This window comes from Hemitrygon akajei, chromosome 7 (assembly GCF_048418815.1).
Source record: "Hemitrygon akajei chromosome 7, sHemAka1.3, whole genome shotgun sequence".
NCBI lineage: Eukaryota > Metazoa > Chordata > Chondrichthyes > Myliobatiformes > Dasyatidae > Hemitrygon > Hemitrygon akajei.
The window spans coordinates 99536642-99554189 of record NC_133130.1 but is presented as its reverse complement, the minus strand read 5'-3'; the positions used below and the strand labels follow the sequence as shown (position 1 = coordinate 99554189).

The 17548-nt window shown below is 38.4% G+C and overlaps 1 protein-coding gene across 10 annotated transcripts in view; it reads left to right on the top strand.

Moving 5' to 3' along the window:
- LOC140730738 (KH domain-containing RNA-binding protein QKI) overlaps positions 1 to 17548 on the top strand; it is a 548106-nt gene that overhangs the window by 474561 nt on the left and 55997 nt on the right. The window lies entirely within an intron of this gene.

The following is a 17548-nucleotide window of genomic DNA, read 5'->3' as shown; positions in this document are numbered from 1 at the left end:
AAGTTCAAGGGGGATATTAGAGGAAGGTTTTTCACTCAGAGTGTGGTTGGTGCGTGGAATGCACTGCCTGAGTCAGTGGTGGAGGCAGATACACTAGTGAAGTTTAAGAGACTACTAGACAGGTATATAGAGGAATTTAAGGTGTGGGGTTATATGGGAGGCAGGGTTTGAGGGTCAGCAGAACATTGTGGGCCGAAGAGCCTGTAATGTGCTGTACTATTCTATGTTCTAAATACTCCTTAATACTTTGAGCAGCCATGAGCCAGGGATTCTCGGATGTCAGTCGATGTTGCATTTCTTTAAGAAGGCTTTGAGCACATCACTGACTATTTTTAGTTCTCTGCTTGGTAATTTCTTTCCATGACAGAACTCGAAATAGCACTTAAAGTCACTGTTGTTGGGCATACAAACAATGTGGTTTGTCCAATGTAGTTAACTGGGACCTCAGTAGTTGGGATGTTTAATGTTGGTTCACATCAGTTAATTTTCTGGACTATTGGATTTTGCTTAACATGTTTGTTTTTATTTTTTTGTGATTTATACTGTAGTGTAATAAATTTTCCAGTAAACCTAGTGAGTTTACAGAGAGCAGGAAATATACAAGCACTCCTGACCTCAAATCTACTCACATCCCAACCTATCACATTCCAGACCTCATTACTAGTCCCAACCACACATTTGCCTCTTTGTGTGGAACCCAGCCCCAGCTCCAGAGAATACCCTGCTTGCTCTCTACATCCCTGGCTCACACTGTGGACTAATGAGTGATGGTGATTTATCAGTTTTACTGTAGAAGGACAGGGATTGCTGCTGCCTGGTAGACCATGAGTTTTGTGCCAGACTGAAGTCTTGATCTTCATATACTTTTTTACTCAATCGATCAAGTGCTGTGCAAGTGCATTAAAGGCACGAGTGAATTTCATCATCAGCAACTACCATCACTATGACATATCCTAGATGATACATAAATACTGTTTCACATTGCATTTTATTCATGTACAACAGTCATGCAATGAAACCAAAAAGTGCAACACCTGAAGATTTGTTAATGGGAAATGCATCATTCTTCAACTTTTTTAATATATGAAATTCTGTAAACAGTTGAATTGGTCTTTTACTTCATCAATGTTTGAGTCATGGCTAACTCATTGTCCCCTCCAACCTCAAACCCTGAACCCCACTTTTTGATATTGTTCATCTGAATAATCATTGAAACAGCAAAGGCTACTGGTGCAGTTCTGCTTTAATTATGCTGAAAATTGTGGACTTATTAAGAGGGAGGTCTATTCGTGATAGGAATAGAACAGTGATTACAGTGCAAAGCCAGTTACAGACAATGTATTTTCTAGAAAGGATTTAGTCTGTTTTGAAGAGATCCCTGATGCAAATGAGCACTCCCTCCAATATCAGCGACAGATTACTATCGATGCATTGCTCCTCAGACAGGATGAAGAGGTCAATACTCCCCAATGCCATTAGATAGATAGATAGATAGATAGATACTTTATTCATCCCCATGGGGAAATTCAACATTTTTTCCAATGTCCCATACACTTGTTGTAGCAAAAACTCATTACATACATTAGGCTTTACAATTCTACCGCCAGGACTTAAGAACTTTTTAAAAGCTATTATTAATGCTTTTTGAGATAGTGATTTAGATGCATATCATATTTTTTACTGAGTTAAGTATTGTATGTAATTAGTTTTGCTACAACAAGTGTATGGGACATTGGAAAAAAGTTGAATTTCCCCATGGGGATGAATAAAGTATCTATCTATCTATCTATCTATCTATATATGAAAGACAGTAGTAGGTTTGAATTGGCCATCATTAAAGCACCATCATCTTTTATAGTACTTACAGTGAACTCCTCTCCTGTACACCGCTGTACATAGATCCCAGTCATTTAAAAAACACAAAATGTAATGATCACACAGTAGAAAAACATGAAATATGCATTTTTCATTTTCAAAATAATATAGTAACTATAATAAAAGAGAATTATATATTTAGTATGCTTTGCTATTCAGTATGTCACATGTTGCAAACCAGATTTGGTGCCCATTAGTGCACCAAGCCTGCAACAGATAAGCAATCAGGAAATGATTTTTGGTTTGTAAATTTGATTCAATTAAATTCCTATGGAAGTACTCAATAAAATCACCATATAGTGCCACCCATTCAGTAGTCTGTGTTGGAATTGTTTTTAGAATTTGTTAAAGTGGTCAAAATTATAAATATAATTCTCCATTATACTGTCATTATTAGGGAATATTTTGCTGATGCTGGACTTTAATATCTGTAGTAGAGTGGATGCTGAAATTCTTAAGCTTAACATTGTTTAAAAAACTGTGTAGTGGCTGTGAAATTGTATTGAGTTTAAAGTTTCTCTTTAATAGACTCAGAAATGATCTGGAAGTAGTAAAGAGCTTATTGATTAAGAGAGGAAACAATCAGATGGGGAAATCAGGGATGTAAAGAACTCCATTGAAGATCCCTTTCCCTTTGTGCCTGGATAGCCTTCTGACCTGTGAATTTGTCAACTGCCATAGCAGAATTGGCTTTGCATATCATTTGAACCGAGGGCTTGCTTTGAATATAATAACAGGCCTTGTTGGCCAGAAGGAATAATAATGCTAATTTATCTTTATCTGCCAATGGATTCTGAGTGTGTGTTTTGCAGGAAGAGGAAGATGACTGGTTCAGCTGAACTCAGAAGCAAATGCAGTCTGATACTGTGCTGTGGTTTGGAGATGCACCTGTGGTATTTTATATCAGTTGTCAAACCTAGTTTTAACTCCAACATTTTTGATTTTTGTTACTTCATGTAACACTTTAAATTAACAATATATTTTTTAAGAATTGGGCTAATTAACATTACCTTTCCTGATTTATTTATTGTTGTGATTTTGATTCGTGCAAGTCTCTAATTGGTTGCATGAAACTAATAGACTGACTTGTGAATTGTGAGATACCAGATGAAATCGCAAATAACTAGGTATTAAGACTGACTGAAATATGAGCATCTTTGCTAGTTATATCGCAGGCAAATGTGATACATACTTTGCAGAATTCAGCAACCCAGTAGAATAGATAAGTGGAATCAGTGAATGTGGTGTATTTTGATTTTCAAAAGGTCATGTACAGGTGGAAGTTTAACACAGTAGAGCAGGTGGAATTAGAGTTAATGTACTGACATAGATTGAGAATTGATTACGGGACAGAAATCAAAGAACAGGAAAAAAAACTGATCCATCTCAGGTTAACAAGCTGTGTCCAGAGGCTGAAATATCCTATTTCTAAATTTACTGACAATACTAAACTAAGTAGGATTATAAGTATAGCAGTGGATGTAGAAAGCTTTATAGGAGATGTAGATAAGCATGTACATTACATATGGAAAAACTGGTTTATCCATTTTGGTGCAGAAGTCAGAAAAACAGTGCAATTGTTGCGTGCTAATGTTCAAAGGAATCAAAATGTGCTGGTACAGCAAGCATTTAAGAGGATAATAATATATTAGCCTTCGTTACTAGAGAACTTGAATCAGGAAGAGTCAGGAAATCTACCGTAGATTCCAGATTTTAAGCCGCTACTTTTTTCCCACATTTTGAACAGCTTTGAACTTTGCGGCCTTTAAAACGGAGCGGCTAATACATGATTTTTTTTCATGCCACCGAAAACATTTTGCCTCGTAACAGTAGACCAATAAAATTGATGAGTAGTTCACAGAGGTCCAATGAAATTGTACGATAAATCAAGCGCACTTTCACAATTAAATTATTGTAAATCAGTCATTTGTACTCACCCTCATCAACATGGAAAACACTCGAAGAAAAGCATTGTGCTGCCTTTATGGCAGTTATTTAGTTTATAATATTTTCGCTTAGTAATTCATTTTCTAGTTAAAGTTAGAAGAGTTTTAACTATATTTGTTTTCTGTACTACATCGCGGGATGCTATGACGTCACACCCGGTTTCGCTGCGTCTTGTGGGATACCAGTTTGCGATAAACGGGAAGGAGGGGGCGAGCACATTAGCCGAGCGAAACGCTGCTTTTAAATGCCGTTTGCGATAAAACGGGACGGTGGGGGGGAGCGGCGGAGCGAAAACGCTGCTTTTAAGTTAAAGGCGATCAATAACTTTTCCTGGTAGGCTGCAGCATATATATTTTTTACCAGTCGTTAGGAGATATTGGAATGTTGTTCAGTAAAGAAGTATACGCAACGTATATTTAAAAGTAGCCGCGTTATGGGCACGGTTCGAAAAAAAGCATTTGCAATATGTATTTGTTTTTGTTACCATATGGATTTAATTAAAAGTTAAAAAATCCTCACGTGTAATATCTTTCTGTGTAAATATCTCATATTACAACGTGGGACACCTGCGGCCGAAAATCCGGTGCGGCCGAAAATCCGGTGCGGCCTTTACAAGTAAAAAATTGATTTTATTTCTAAAATTAGAGCCAGCGGCTTTTAATCAGGTGCGCTCTGTAGTCCGGAATCTACGGTAATCACAATTGTGTAGGGCCTTGGCAAGGCCACATTTGGAGCGTTGTGTTCACGTTTAGTTTTCTCAGCTAAGAAAGGATGTAATCTCAACAAGGGAGTTTAGTGAAGTTTCACTGGTGTAGTTCATGAAATAGCAGATTTATTGTGATTTTATTGAAATCCAAATTGTTAAAAGATTGACACACTAGATCCAGGAAGAATGGTTCCCTTGGCTGAAGAGTCTAGGACCACAAGCATGGTTTGGGAATAAAGGGGAAGCCTATTAGGACTGAAATGAGGAAATGTGACTTCATTTAAATTTTAAAGGGTGGTGAGGTTTTCTACAGTGTGCAAGGTCAGTCATTATGTTCGTGCAAATCAGAGTGATAGATTTCTAGCTGTTAAAGAAATCAGGGAATATAAAGATAATGCAATGGAAAATGACTCATAGGGTTATATGCAATGGTTCATAGGGTTATATGGCTTACTCCTGCTATTTCTTATGTTCTTTTGTGAAGGCCTTCATGAAAATAATATTATGATTTAGTATTAATAATATAAAGTAGTAATATCTTGGCTTTATGAGACCATCCTGTCTCACTCACTGACGAAATCAAGTCAACATAATGTTTCTTTGGAATGGAGCAGGATTAAGAAAGATAAATAAAATTTTGAAGAGTCTGAATAGAGTCACAGCAAGGAAATATTTTTCTTAGCTGAAAGGTGAATAACTAGTAACTGATAAGATGAAAGGGAAGTTGAGAATTTTATTTTTCAACCAAAAGCATGTGAGGATTTGGAACTTGTACTGCAGAATAGCATAGACAGAAATTCTTGTCATTATTAAAGTGTTTATGAAGTGCTGTAACACAAGTTTATGGACCAAAAACGTGGAAGAAAAATTAACCCGAATAGTTCTCTCTCCTTTTAAACTTGTAACCTTATGTATTGTAACTTTCTGATTTTATAGTCAGTTGTTCCATTTAAATGTAAGCCTACAAATACACTTAATGTTAGTTTTGGGTAGAAAGATATAGAACCTAGAAGCAATGAATTTGTCAGTAGTTATGTTTGTGCACATCTCAACCAGAACCCCCAGCAACATTGTTTAGAAAAGATTGAGTAAGATCACAGTGATTCTGGTGGCTAATCGGGGCAGCCACTTATTTGGGACAACTCTTAAAGAACAAAAGCTAAATGAGAAAATAGCCAGAATTCGCTTTGTTTATTTGGGATACTATACCACTTAATTGGAACAGGAGACTATTGCTGAACAATTTCTAACTAGTGTCAGCTACATGCCATTAGACACTATGCTCTGTATGTGCTTGTGTTCAAAAAGCAGTGATTTCTGTCACTGACAGTTTGTGAGAAATAAACAGTAAGACAATTCAGAATTGCATGCTCACCACAGTTACAAGCATTCAGGTCTGGAGAAGCCAGACATGGCCAGGAGTGAAAATGAAACGATATGACTAGTTAAACAAATTAGGAACTATGAAGAATTTGAAGGTATCAACAATCATCTTGAACGTTACAATGAAAATGAAGATTTGGAGGATGGAATCATCAATAGCACTATGTGAAAGCCATTATGTAGCCGTGCTGATTTTGTTCATTTACAATCAATCAAAAGAAAAGGTACAGATACACTGGATGAATTCCTCTGTCAATAACCATTAGGAGCTAATGTAGTTTTATAGTACAGTACTGTTACAGTTCTGTATTTCAATTAATTATTTAGTTCTTACTCATTTAAATCATAGTTTTTTTTTAAACCTTTTCAACTTTTTCCATTAAATGTCCGCTAATTAGGGCAGCCACTTAATTGAGCAAAAATGTATTGGTCCTGATATGTCCTAGTTAATCAGAATTCACAATACTTGTAATTTCCAAAATACTTGCCATCACTGAGCTGAATAACCCTGAGTTTATAGACTCCAGGTACAGCAGGTTTATGTATTCAACAGAAGCCAGGAAGAAACATTTTTAGAAGGGGCTGCAGTTTTAATCCGTAGCTTTGTAAAGATAGCAACAAATGGATAATCAATATTTCCTTTTGGCTGCCTGCACTATCTTTATTTAGAAATGAATTACACTAGAAGTATATATATATTTTTAAAACTGTTGAAATCTGAGCGAATTTAAGTACCTTGGCTAGTTTGGTTTTTCTCCATGCCATGCATCAGTTGGCATTTTAGCTGCTTGAACGAAATGGATGCCTCAGTTGAATTACACATGAACTGGTTTCTAAATGAATATAAACAAACACTACCTGAATATTGTTGTTTACAACCAGATATGTAAAAACTGTATTTAAAATTACCTCATGCACTGACATCTTTGTAAGGTTCCTCTATAAATTTAATGCCGTAATAAATAATGCTCTAAAGAGATTGCATTATTTATATTTCTTTCACAAAGGTCACATTTTTAAAATTTTGAATGCTAGGTTAGTTCAATCTCATGATGTAATTTTTAAAATAAAATCATAAAATACTGAAAACACTCAGCAGGTCAGACAACATCTATGGAAGGAGAAACATAGACATGGGTAAAAACCCTGCCATTAACCTTGTGTTTTGCTGTCAAGTTTGACCATCCAAACTGAATCCATAAGACCATAAGATATGGGAGCAGAATTAGGCCATCTGGCCCATCGAGTCTGCTCCGCCATTCAATCGTGGCTGATACTTTTTTATTCTCCTCCTCATCCCCAGTTCTCCTCATAACCTTTGATGCCATGTCCAGTCAAGAACCTATAAATCTCTGCCTTAAATACACCCAATGACCTGGCCTCCACAGCTGCATGTGGCAACAAATTCCACAAATTCACCACCCCTTGACTAAAGAAATTTCTCCACATCTCTATTTTGAAAGGGCACCCCTCTATCCTGAGGCTGTGCCCTCTTGCCTTAGACTCTCCCACCATGGGAAACATCCTTACCACATCTACTCTGTCTAGGCCTTTCAACATTCAAAAGGATTCAATGAGATCCCGCACCCCCCCCCCCCTCCATCCTTCTGAATTCTGGCGAGTACAGACCCAGAGCCATCAAACGTTCCTCAAATGATAACCCTTTCATTCCTGGGATCCTCTTTGTGAACCCCCTCTTGACCCTCTCCAATGCTAGCACATCTTTTCTAAGATGAGGGGCCCAAAACTGTTGACAATACTCAAGGTGAGGCGTCACCAGTGCCTTATAAATCCTCAGCATCACATCCATGCTCTTGTATTCTAGACCTCTTGAAATGAATGCTAACATGGTATTTGCCTTCCTCAACACTGACTCACCCTGCAAGTTAACCTTCAGGCTGTTCTGCACAAGGACTCCCAAGTCCCTCTGCATCTCAGAATCCTAGATTTTCTCCTCATTTAGAGAATAGTCTGCACATTTATTTCTACTACCAAAGTGCATGACCATGCATTTTCCAGCATTGTATTTCATTTTCCACTTTCTTGCCCTTTCTCCTAATCTGTCTTAAGTCCTTTTGCATCTTACCTGTTTCCTCAACACTACCTGCCCCTCCACCAATTGTTGTATCATGTGCAAACTTGGCAACAAAGCCATCTATTCCTTTATCTAAATCATTTATACAGGCTACAGCATAAAATGAAGTGATCCCAACACTGATCCCTGCGGAACACAATTAGTTACTGGCAGCCAACCAGAAAAGGATCCTTTTATATCTATTCACTACCTCCTACCAATCAGCCAATGCTCTAAGCATGTTAGTAACGTTCCTGTAATACCCTGGGCTCTTAACTTGTAAGCAGCCTCATGTGTGACACCTTGTCAAAGGCCTTCTGGAAGTCCAAATATAGAACATCCATTGCATCCCCTTTATCTATCGTACTTGTAATCTTCTCAAAGAATTCCAACAGGTTCGTTAGGCAGGATTTTTTTCTGAAGGAAATCATGCTGACTTTGTACTATCTTGTCCTGTGTCACCAAGTATTCCTTCACCTAATATTTAACACTAATAACACTTGACTCTAATATCTTCCCAACCATTGAGGTCAGGCTAACTGGTCTATAATTTCCTTTCTGCTGCCTTCCTCCTTACTTAAAGAGTGGAGTGACATTTGCAATTTTCCAAACTTCTTGCACCATGCCAGGGTCCAATGATTTTGGAAGATCATTTCTAATGCCACCACAATCTCTAACACTACCTCTTTCAGAATCCTAGGATGCAGTTCATGTGGTCCGGGTGACTTATTCACCTTTAGGTCTTTCAGCTTTTTGAGCACCTTCTCTCTTGTAATAGTAACTGTACCCACTTCTCTTCTTTCACACACTACAATATCAGGCATACTGTTGGTGTCTTCCACAGTGAAGACTGACGCAAAATACTCATTTAGTTCATCAACCATCTTCTTGTCCTCCATTATTACTTCTCCTGCCTCATTTTCTAGCAGTCCTATTTCCACTCTCATTTCTCTTTTAACTTTTACTATCCTCTTTGATATTATTTGCTAGCTTGCCGTCATATTTCATCTTTTCCCTTCTAATGATTTTTTTTAGTTGCTCTCTGTAGGTTTTAAAAACTTCCCAATCCTCCATCTTCCCACTAATTTTTGCTTTATTGTATGCCTTTTCCTTTGCTTTTCTCAGAAACACATGCCAATGCTGCTCTGCTAACATCCCTGCCAACAGCTCCTTCCAATATACAGTGGTATGCAAACGTTTGGGCACCCCGGTCAAAATTTCTGTTACTGTGATTAGCTAAGCGAGTAAAAGATTACCTGATTTCCAAAAGGCATAAATTTAAAGATGACGCAATTCTTTAATATTTTAAGCAAGATTACTTTTTTATTTCCATCTTTTACAGTTTCAAAATAACAAAAAAGGAAAAGGGCCCGAAGCAAAAGTTTGGGCAGTACTTAGTAACACCCCCTTTGGCAAGTATCACAGCTTGTAATCGTTTTCTGTAGCCAGCTAAGAGTCTCTCAATTCTTGTTTGGGGGATTTTCACCCATTCTTCCTTGCAAAAGGCTTCTAGTTCTGCGAAATTCTTGGGCCATCTTGCATGCACTGCTCTTTTGAGGTCTATCCACAGATTTTCGATGATGTTTAGGTCGGGGAACTGTGAGGGCCATGGCAAAACCTTCAGCTTGCGCCTTTTGAGGTAGTCCATTGTGGATTTTGAGGTGTGTTTAGGATCATTATCCTGTTGTAGAAACTATCCTCTTTTCATCTTGGGTTTTTTATAGATGGTGTGATGTTTGCTTCCAGAATTTGCTGATATTTAATTGAATTCATTCTTCTCTCTACCAGTGAAATGTTCCCCGTGCCACTGGCTGCAACACAAGCTCAAAGCATGATCAATCCACCCCCATGCTTAACAGTTAGAGAGGTGTTCTTTTCATGAAATTCTGCACCCTTTTTTCTCCAAACATACCTTTGCTCATCGCAGCCAAAAAGTTCTATTTTAACTTCATCAGTCCACAGGACTTGTTTCCAAAATGCATCAGGAAAATACATGTTCCTTTGCAAACTTCTGACGCTGAATTTTATGGTGAGGATACAGGAAAGGTTTTCTTCTGATGACTCTTCCATGAAGGTCATATTTGTACAGGTGTCACCGCACAGTAAAACAGTGCACCACCACTCCGGATCTGCTAATCTTCCTGAAGGTCTTCTGCGATCAAAAGGGGGTTTTGATTTGCCTTTCTAACAATCCTAATAGCAGTTCTCTCAGAAGGTTTTCTTGGTCTTCCAGACCTCAGCTTGATCTCCACCATTCCTGTTAATTGCCATTTCTTAATTGCATTACGAACTGAGGAAACGGCTACCTGAAAACGCTTTGCTATCTTCTTATAGCCTTCTTCTGCTTTGTGGGCATCATTTATTTTAATTTTCAGAGTGCTAGGCAGCTGCTTAGAGGAGCCCATGGCTGCTGATTGTTGGGACAACGTTTGAGGAGTCAGGGTATTTATAATACTTTGAAATTTGCATCATCTGGCCTTTCCTAATGATGACTGTGAACCAGTCATAGCCCTAAGAAGCTGATTAAGGTCTGAGACCTTGGTAGAAGTTATCTAAGAGCTCAAAACTCTTGGGGTGCCCGAACTTTTTAATGGTGCTCCTTTCCTTTTTCTCATTCAAAAATTGTACAAAACGAAAATAATACACTAATCTTGCTTAAAATGTTGAAAAGAATGTTTCATCTTTAACTTTATGACTTTTGGAGATCACTTCATCTTCTACTCACTTAACTATTCACAGTAACAGAAAGTTTGACCAGGGGTTCCCAAACTTTTGCATGCCACTGTACTTTTGCCAATTCCTCTCTCATACCATTGTAATTTCCCTTACTCCACTGAAATACTACTACATCAGACTTTACTTTCTCCCTATCAAATTTCAAGTTGAACTCAATCATATTGTGATCACTGGAATATCTTCCAATCCTACATCACACCTTTCTACTGATTTGATGCCAGTCTTTACCAGTAGAGCCACACCACCCACTCTGCCTACCTTCATATCCCTCCGATATACAGTAACGTGTAATCTTGGACATTCAGCTCCCAACTACAACCATCCTTCTGCCACGATTCAGTGATGGCCATGACATCATACCTGGCAATCTGTAATGTTGCAACAAGATCATCCACCTTATTTTTTTATACTACACACATTTAGATACAACTCCTTGAGTACCGTATTTGCTATCCTTTCTGATTTTGCATCCCTAATGATTTGATACTCAGCCTGTTGGCTTCAACTAAGTCCCATCACCTGCCTGCCCTTCTTGACAGTCTGACTGCAAGCTATCTTTGTTTTTTTACCATCTGTCCTATCCTGAGTCCCTTCACTCCAGTTCCCACCCTCCTGCCAAATTAGTTTAAACCCTCCCCAACAACTCTAACAAACTTGCCTGTGAAAATATTGGTCCCCCTCGGGTTCAGGTGCAACCTGTCACTTTTGAACAGGTCATACCTCTCCCAGAAGAGATCCCAGTTATCCAAGAACCTGAAGCCCTGCCCCCTGCACCAGCTTCTCAGTCACACATTTATCTGCCAAATTATCCTGTTTCTACCCTAACTGGCGCGTGGCATGGGCAGCAATCCAGAAACTACTACCCAGGAGGTCCTTCTTCTCAGCTTTCTACCTAGCTCTCTCAATTCTCTTTTCAGGATTTCATTGCTTTTCCTTTGTATGTCATTGGTACCAATATGTACCAAGAAATCTGGCTGCTCCCCCTCCCTCTCCAAAATGTTTTGGACGTGATCTGAGGTATCCCTGACCCTGGCACCTGGGTGACAACATACCATCCGGGTGTCCTGTTCACATCCACAGAATCTCCTGTCTGTTCTCCCCACTATTGAGTCCCCTGTCACTACTGCACCCTTCTTCTCTCTCTTTTCTTTCTGCACTACGGACCCATGGTAACCCAGTCGCCATGACATTCTCCCGGGAGGTTATCCTCCACAAAAGTATCCAAAGCAGTTTACTTGCTTTTGAGGGGAATGGCCACAGGGGTGCTCTGCTCTAACGCCTATTTCCATTTCGGGGTGACTACTTCCCTGTGACTTTGATCAATTATGTTCTCACTCTCCAGTACAAGCCGAAGGTCATCCAGTTGCTGCTCCAGATCCCTAACACGGTCTTCAAGGAGCTGCAGCCGGATTTACTTCAGGCAGATGTAGTTCCCCGGGAGTTCTCCAAAATCTGGCATGAAGAGCACACCACAGCCATTTAAATGGTACAGTAAGAGAGAAAAAAAAACAAAAAAGGAAACCTTAACAGATGCTTTACACAAAGCCAACGCTTCTTTTGAGCCGAAGTCTCTTGAGCCAAAGTCTCTTGAGCCAAAGCCTGTTGCTTCTACTCTCGCCACTGGCCTACTCCTGACAATGGCTGTTCTGCTTATCCCTTCTGTACTTTTATTTAGTTCGTAGAGCTCTGTTGGTACTACTGATAGGCCTGGTACAATGGACAAACGCCCGTGAAGTGCTGTTTATAAATAACTGCTGCCGACCTGTGAGAAAACACCTCTTTGTAGAACTCTGTTAACGCCACCGATAGGCCTAGTACAATGAAATCAATTCACACTTTAGTGGATTGAATTCCACAGCCTCTTCTCAGCCCAGCTCTGCATCCCATCAATGCCCTGCTGAAGTCTATGTAGAATGTAGAATGTCCCAGATCCATATTCCCTTGATTCCCCAGACTTAAATATAATGTTAAAATGATATGAACTATGTTAATAAAAGGTCTTTTGGAACAGCTCAAACAGAGTCAGGGTTTTGAGAAATAGATTCTTTGTTTGGTCTTTGACTTGAAGCAGTACGTTATTTTGTTTTAAGTGTAAACAGTTATGGTGTAGACATTTCTGAGCTTGTTTTTACAATATAGGAATTCACTGTGCAAAATGCTGTTGCCGTCAATTTGCTCAGTCTCATATTTCAGAAACTTAGTAATTCTGTTCATTTAGAGCCATTTGATCCCTCCATCACTATAGGTCCTGCTCTGTCTCCGATAACCAGAATGTCCCAACCATTGTAGAGTGATCACAGTGGTACAGGAAATTCCAGATGAGACTGAACTTGTGCCACAAAGGTATCTCCAGCAGTTTTGCATTTTTACTTGCATATCCCAAGATTGGCTTATCAGTTTACTTTATTACTGTTTTATAGTGTGACGGTGATTTCAACAAGACTTCCATGTATTTCTTTCCTACTTGTGCCCTGCAGTATCTTACCTCCCTACAGTTTATTGTCCTTTTCAGTCTCATCATTCTACATCTGTCTACATTGATGGTACTTGCTACCTGTCAGTATAATGATTCAGTCTATAGAGATCTCTCCATGTACAATCCATATTACTCTTCCTCACCCCCCTTTTAAATAGTCAGCAAAATAGATTATTTTATTTATATCTTAGTTCCAAAGCATGTGTTTACAATAAAAGGTTATGATTAGTCTGATACAAATCACTTCACCCATCCAATTCCCCTTACAATTCTTTGATCCAGTTTCTGATGTACAAAATGTTTCTTTGTCCTTCCTTGTCATTCGTCCCTTAGTTTACATCTTCAGATCTTGTAGATCTTTCACCAATGTAACACCATCAAAAGATCATGTATAATTTAAATCCTTAATCTGGTCCAATTAAGTATTAAGTACTCACCCATTTTTTCCCAAATATACTTTAAAACTAGGGACGCTTTTATTATTAAACTCTTATTTCTTCAGATGTTTTTGTTATATATATTCTTGTAGTCTTTTATCTGCAGTTATTTTTCCACTCATTTCTAAAATTTGACCTAATATTTCCTTTCCTTCAACTCTTAGCCATAATTTATTTTCAATCTCTTGAAAATGCCTGGCAGAAAGAGTCCAGCTTGATTCTCCATTTCTCAGTAGAGAGAAAGATGAGTCTTTTATCATACTTGATCCTATTTAGTAGCTTCATTTATCACATGTACATCGAAACAGATGAGTTGTTTGAGTCAAATCAAATTAGTGGGGATTGTTCTGGACAGCCCATAGGTATTGCCACACTTCTGGCATCAACACAGCATGCCCACAATTTACTAACCCTACTCTGTACATGTTTGACCTTCATGTTTGTAATTAAGCCTATTATTAGGACAGCAAGAAATGGAGTTAAGGATACCATTGTCATTACATAGACTACAAGAATGGAAAGATTATACTTCAAATATATAAAACATTAATAGGGCCACAACTAGAAAACTGTATGTAATTCTGGTCACGACAGAATGGTATAATAAATCCAAGAAGGTGTAGAGAAGATTTACAAGGGTGCTGCTGGAGCTGAAGAAGTGTGATCCAATCTGTGAAAAATAATAAAATAAGAACATAAAAACTGGAAGAAATGGGTCATCTGGTCCTTTTAAGTCTGTTCTACCATTCATAAAGATTATGGTTGATCTTCTAACTCATCACCAGCCTCCTGCATTATCCCCTTATCCCTTGGCTTCCTTACTATTTATAGCTCTATTAATTTCTGTGTTGAATGGACTTCTGTTCCTTACATAATTAAAAAAATTCCAAATGTATGTCTTCTGCGTGAAGATGTTTCTCCTTTTTTAAACATAAATGCCTATTCTGACACAAAGGACCCTGGTTCTAAACTCCTTATCCTAGGAGAATTTAGTTTTAAAAGTAATCACCAAGTTATACCATCGATAATCACACACCCATTTATGCTAATCCTTTCAATGTCTTCTCCTTCTCATTAACTCCTAGATTCCACCATTTGCCTACACACTTGGGGCATTTTACTGTGCTTGATTAATGTAATAACCCTCATATCTTTGAGATGTGGGAGATAACTAGACCATAAGGAGAAAACCCATGTAGTTGCAGGGAGAGCATACAATGCAGTATTTGTCAGGATTAAACCCTGGATGCTGGAGTTGTGAGATAGCATTAAAACTGGCCAAATCTCATCAAATAATTGACTTCACCTACTTAAGTTATGAATTACCAGTTAATATCATGTGGGTCCTATCCAGTTATTGCATTCTTTTGATTATGAAACCTTGTGTTTGGAAATTAAACAAAGTAGATGCAACCTAAGTTTAAGAGTTTTTCTTCTCTCAAAAACATGTTAAATTTTATTGTCATTTAACTGTACACATATGTACCGCCAAATGAAATGAACAATCCTCTAGACCAAAGTGCACAACACAGTATATATAATTCATGCACAACACAAAAAGTAATATTACCACAAATAAATTAACAAATAAGGAGTATTTAAGACATTGCTGGAGTGATTGGTATTGCTGAACTTGAGAGAGTATCAAAGCAAGCCCTAATATTCTAAGGACATATTCCTAGTTTAAGTGTGTCTCGTTTTTTATAACTTGAAAGAATATTTAAGAAATTCATCTGGAATTTTCCCTGCAACAAGGAAAGAATTACTTAATTGTGCACAGGCAGTAAATTTATCATTAGTAATTGAAGGGCAAGGTCTAAGTCTAATTACAGTGACCATAGACTATAGGAGTTGGAGCAGACATAGGCTGCTTGGCCTATCAAATTTACTTCGCCATTTGATCATGGTTGATTTATTTACCTTCTCAACCCATTTTGAATCAGAATCAGAATCAGGTTTATTATCACCGGCATGTGATGTGAAATTTGTTAACTTAGCACCAGCAGTTCAATGCAATACATAATCTAGCAGAGAGAGAAAAAATAATAATAATGAATAAAATAAAACATAATAAATAAACAAGTAAATCAATTACGTATATTGAATAGATTATTTTTTAAAATGCGCAGAATCAGAAGTACTGTATATTTTTAAAAAGTGAGTTAGTGTCCAAAGCTTCGAAGTCCATTTAGGAATAGGTTGGCAGAGGGGAAGGAGCTGTTCCTGAATCGCTGAGTGTGTGCCTTCAGGCTTCTGTATCTCCTACCTGATGGTAACAGTGAGAAAAGTGCATGCCCTGGGTGCCGGAGGTCTTTAATAATGGACGCTGCCTTTCTGAGACATTGCTTCCTAAAAATGTCCTGAATACTTTGTAGGCTAGTACCCAAGATGGAGCTGACTAGATTTACAACCTTCTGCAGCTTCTTTCAGTCCTGTGCAGTAGCCCCTCCATACCAGACAGTGATGCAGCCTTTCAGAATGCTCTCCACGGTGCAACTATAGAAGTTTTTGGGCATATTTGTTGCTTCAAACTCCTAATAAAGTATAACCGCTGTCTTGCCTTCTTTATGACTACATCAATATGCTGGGACCGAGTTAGATCCTCAGAGATCTTGCTACCCAGGAACTACTTTTGCCTTCTCTCTATAACCTTTGACAACCTTACTAATCAAGACCCAATATACAATATAGAGGACTTTGTGATATGGTGCAACTCAAACTACCTGCGTCTCAATATCACCAAGACCAAGGAGATGGTGGTGGACTTTAGGAGATCTAGGCCTCATATGGAGCCAGTGATCATTAATGGAGAATGTGTGGAGCAGGTTAAGACCTACAAGTATCTGGGAGTACAGTTAGACGAGAAGCTAGACTGGACTGCCAACACAGATGCCTTGTGCAGGAAGGCACAGAGTCGACTGTACTTCCTTAGAAGGTTGGCGTCATTCAATGTCTGTAGTGAGATGCTGAAGATGTTCTATAGGTCAGTTGTGGAGAGCGCCCTCTTCTTTGTGGTGGCGTGTTGGGGAGGAAGCATTAAGAAGAGGGACGCCTCACGTCTTAATAAGCTGGTAAGGAAGGCGGGCTCTGTCGTGGGCAAAGTGCTGGAGAGTTTAACATCGGTAGCTGAGCGAAGGGCGCTGAGTAGGCTACGGTCAATTATGGAAAACTCTGAACATCCTCTACATAGCACCATCCAGAGACAGAGAAGCAGTTTCAGCGACAGGTTACTATCGATGCAATGCTCCTCAGACAGGATGAAGAGGTCAATACTCCCCAATGCCATTAGGCTTTACAATTCAACCGCCAGGACTTAAGAACTTTTTAAAAGCTATTATTAATGCTTTTTGAGATAGTGATTTAGATGCATATCATATTTTTTTACTGAGTTAAGTATTGTATGTAATTAGTTTTGCTACAACAAGTGTATGGGACATTGGGAAAAAAAAAGTTGAATTTCCCCATGGGGATGAATAAAGTATCTATCTATCTATCTATCTATCTATACTCAATGACTTGGTCTCCAAAGCCATCAGCTGCAATGAATTCTACATTTTCACCACAAAATGTTGTCCTTAAACTAATGCAGGACTAGAATATTCCATCTCTCCTTGTATAACAAATCAGCTGTTCCCAGGAACCAGCTGATTTGTTATACAAGGAGAGAACATCCATGGTAAGGATAGTATTTCTTGTGCAAAATAAACCAAATTTCATCTGCATTCTCACCAAAGCCTTTTGTAACTTCACTAAGACATGTCCACTCATGTATTTACATCCATTCATAATAAAGACCTAGTATATCAGTATAACATTTTTCTTCCTAATTTGTTATAGCCTGATGTCTGATTAGGTACAAGGATATCTAGGGCCCTTTGACCACCAACCTTTCCCACTCTTGTCACTTTCAAATT